The sequence below is a fragment of the Schistocerca americana genome, chromosome 1 (genome assembly GCF_021461395.2).
Source record: "Schistocerca americana isolate TAMUIC-IGC-003095 chromosome 1, iqSchAmer2.1, whole genome shotgun sequence".
Taxonomy (NCBI): Eukaryota; Metazoa; Arthropoda; class Insecta; order Orthoptera; family Acrididae; genus Schistocerca; species Schistocerca americana.
The window spans coordinates 896,312,598-896,316,941 of record NC_060119.1 but is presented as its reverse complement, the minus strand read 5'-3'; positions in this window follow the sequence as shown (position 1 = coordinate 896,316,941).

Below are 4,344 nucleotides of genomic sequence, written 5' to 3'. Positions count from 1 at the left end.
GACCGAATAGTAGCAGCTTCGATCAAGAATAACAGCACAACGACCGGGAGAGCGGTGTGCTCACCCCACGCCCCTCCTATCCGCATCCTCCTCGGAGGATGACACGGCGGTCTGATGGTCCCGGTAGACCGCTCGTGGCCTGAAGACGGAGTGTTGTCTTTTTTTTATATAGTTCTTTCACCTTCTTTACAGCTGAAGAGTCTCGTAGCAAGGCATTTAACAATCTGCATATAGTCTGAAAATTTTTGCAGGCAAACGCTGCAGCTTTCAGTCAAGTAGACATAGTGGTGGTGGATTTACATATAGGCTCACTAGTCACGGGCCTAGGGGCGGTACCTTAAGGGGGGCGACATTTTTTGCTCTGTACTCATTTTAATGTTTTACGTTTTAAAATAATTGCGCTTACAAACGACAAAATTTTATAACATTGTTAAGCAACTTACTACTTTAAATAAGCCTTAAGAACGAAATTTGACAATACAAGCTAGGAAATACGCATAGTTTACTTGGTGACTGAATGGAAATTTAACATTGGGTTTCTGTCTGGTATCATCTTCAGGATTGTTCAAAATATTTTGAAGTAAGCTGTCAGGACGGCAATCCACAATACAATGTTTGAAACGTTATTATTCCGAGAACGTTGTCGGATTCTACTCAACCATACCATATTTTCCCCTTGAATATATCTGAAAAGGTGTGATAAACTAATCAGCAGTTTCTTAAATCCTGTATCATGTGTGGGCCTCAGTATGTAAAATCCGTCTCTACTTAAATTTCTTGTAGGAATTATGGGGAAGTATCAAGTCAACCCTCCATTACTGTAATTAATGTGAAAGCTCTGTGGTCTTCAATATCTGAGCTTTGATTTAACGACACCCATTTAACAAAACATGTTGATACTGGGAATGTTTCACATTTTTAAATATATCTTTATACGAAAAGAGCATAAGTAGAATATCTAATAATATGTGAAATACTCTTCATAGCAGTTTAAAAATTTTATTTAGCTTTTTACTTTTTTTTGCGAAAGAGAAGGAGAAACCAACTTTCTTTTGTCTCATTGATTGTGCTGCAGCCTGCACAATATCAAAGTTCGCGCTCTGTGCAATCGAATAGTACATGGCATTGCAAATTTTATATTAAACTTCTTAACTAAGCTTTTTTTCTTCAAGGAAATGTTATTTTTATTTTATATTGGAACAAAAGTGCATTTGCATGTATACATAACAGCAGTGTTCACACAAATGACAAACATCACATCAACTGCCAGCAAGACTACTTAAACTTTGTAGCCTGTCTTCTCTGCCCACAGAAACCACTAAAATGTTATAAGAATAAGTGGGATCCAGCACACCACACTGCTAGAAACTGCAAAAATTATTTGCTTTTTAAATCAGAATGACAGTGTCAAGAATATTCAGAACATATTTGCGTCCCAGCTAAAATTCCGGTGACGCAGTAAACAGAAGCCAAAAGAGAGACTGTCCCTTTTCCTTTAGGTGACGTATTCCATCCGTGAGGTGTGCTTCTATTCTTTACTGAGAACAGAGGAACAGGCAACAATGAAATTAAATTATTCTGCATTGTTGTTCTTTCATAGCTCAGTTACGTCCAGTCATCCGAGTTGGCCAGTTCACCGCTCCGTGTTTAAAGGAAAAATCTTTGTGCGCGGGTGCCGTGTTTAAAGTGAAACGCTTTGTGCTCATGTGCGGTGTAGTATGACTGGAACTGGATACCGTCTTTCTTTCTTTCCTTTTACAATTATTTTTCTTTTGCTTTGACTGTTGGTTAACAATGAAAAACAGTGCAAAAAGCAAACGTGCAAAATTAAGTGGGGCGGCATTTCTAAAATTATCGAAGGAAAGGCGAGAACGAGAAGCCAATGATCTAAAAACGCTTGACAGAGTAGATAAATTTTTCGCAAAAAATGTTGCTGGTTCAACTTCGAGTTCAAGTGGTACGGATAATATTTCTGGCACTGCAGCTCTTGTGAAAGAAGTAAATACAACCGAAACAAAAGCTGAAAATGAAGAAATGCAAATTGTTCCTGATTTCGAGTTTCACGAAAAACTAAGTGTCGAGGCAGAAATTACAAAAAGAAATAACCTCGTTAGTGATGATCCGGCAGAATGGTGTGTCAATGAGTCAACAATCGACATTCTCTTACAACATGGCATTAATCAAAATTGTAACGGTGATTTTTCTAATTCAAGAAGACCAACAGGAGGTAAAACCAGATATTTGAATAAAAATGTGTTTTACCACAAACTTTTAAATGGTGAATCAACTACGCGTGATTTTTTAGTATACTCCTGTTGCAGTAGTGTTGTTTTTTGTGCACCACGTAAATTGTTCGGAGGTAAGGCCGCGATTGCTACTAATGGTATTGCAGATTGGAAAAATATTTCTAATATTTTAATATTAGTTTATAATATATAGTTTATAATTAATAATTTTAGTATTAGTAATATACAGGGTCATCCATTGATAGTGACCGGGCCAAATATCTCACAAAATAAGCATCTAACGAAAAAACTACAAAGAACGAAACTCGTCTAGCTTGAAGGGGAAAACCAGATGGCCCGCTAGATGGCGCTGCCATAGGTCAAACGGATATCAACCGCGTTTTTTGTTAAATATTCGTGTAGTACGTAAAGAAATATGAATGTTTTAGTTGGACCACTTTTTTCGCTTTGTGATAGATGGCGCTGTAATAGTCACAAACGTATGAGTACTTGGTATCTCGTAACATTCCGCCAGTGTGGACGGTATTTGCTTCGTGATACATTACCCATGTTAAAATGGACCATTTACCAATTGCGGAAAAGGTCGATATCGTGTTGATGTATGGCTATTGTGATCAAAATGCCCAACGGGCGTGTGCTATGTATGCTGCTCGGTATCCTGGACGGCATCATCCAAGTGTCCGGACCTTTCGCCGGATAGGTACGTTATTTAAGGAAACAGGAAGTGTTCAATGACATGTGAAACGTCAACCACGACCTGCAACAAATGATGATGCCCAAGTAGGTGTTTTAGCTGCTGTCGTGGCTAATCCGCACATCAGTAGCAGAGAAATTGCGCGAGAATCGGGAATCTCAAAAACATCGATTGCACCTGTACTATATTTCTATGCACAAGGAATTGCATGGCGACGACTTTGAACGTCGGGAACAGTTCTGCCACTGGGCACAAGAGAAGTGACGGGACGATGACAGATTTTTTGCACGCGTTCTACACTCCTGGAAATGGAAAAAAGAACACATTGACACCGGTGTGTCAGACCCACCATACTTGCTCCGGACACTGCGTGAGGGCTGTACAAGCAATGGTCACACGCACGGCACAGCGGACACACCAGGAACCGCGGTGTTGGCCGTCGAATGGCGATAGCTGCGCAGCATTTGTGCACCGCCGCCGTCAGTGTCAGCCAGTTTGCCGTGGCATACGGAGCTCCATCGCAGTCTTTAACACTGGTAGCATGCCGCGACAGCGTGGACGTGAACCGTATGTGCAGTTGACGGACTTTGAGCGAGGGCGTATAGTGGGCATGCGGGAGGCCGGGTGGACGTACCGCCGAATTGCTCAACACGTGGGGCGTGAGGTCTCCACAGTACATCGATGTTGTCGCCAGTGGTCGGCGGAAGGTGCACGTGCCCGTCGACCTGGGACCGGACCGCAGCGACGCACGGATGCACGCCAAGACCGTAGGATCCTACGCAGTGCCGTAGGGGACCGCACCGCCACTTCCCAGCAAATTAGGGACACTGTTGCTCCTAGGGTATCGGCGAGGACCATTCGCAACCGTCTCCATGAAGCTGGGCTACGGTCCCGCACACCGTTAGGCCGTCTTCCGCTCACGCCCCAACATCGTGCAGCCCGCCTCCAGTGGTGTCGCGACAGGCGTGAATGGAGGGACGAATGGAGACGTGTCGTCTTCAGCGATGAGAGTCGCTTCTGCCTTGGTGCCAATGATGGTCGTATGCGTGTTTGGCACCGTGCAGGTGAGCGCCACAATCAGGACTGCATACGACCGAGGCACACAGGACCAACACCCGGCATCATGGTGTGGGGAGCGATCTCCTACACTGGCCGCACACCACTGGTGATCGTCGAGGTGACACTGAATAGTGCACGGTACATCCAAACCGTCATCGAACCCATCGTTCTACCATTCCTAGACCGGCAAGGGAACTTGCTGTTCCAACAGGACAATGCACGTCCGCATGTATCCCGTGCCACCCTACGTGCTCTAGAAGGTGTAAGTCAACTACCCTGGCCAGCAAGATCTCCGGATCTGTCCCCCATTGAGCATGTTTGGGACTGGATGGAGCGTCGTCTCAC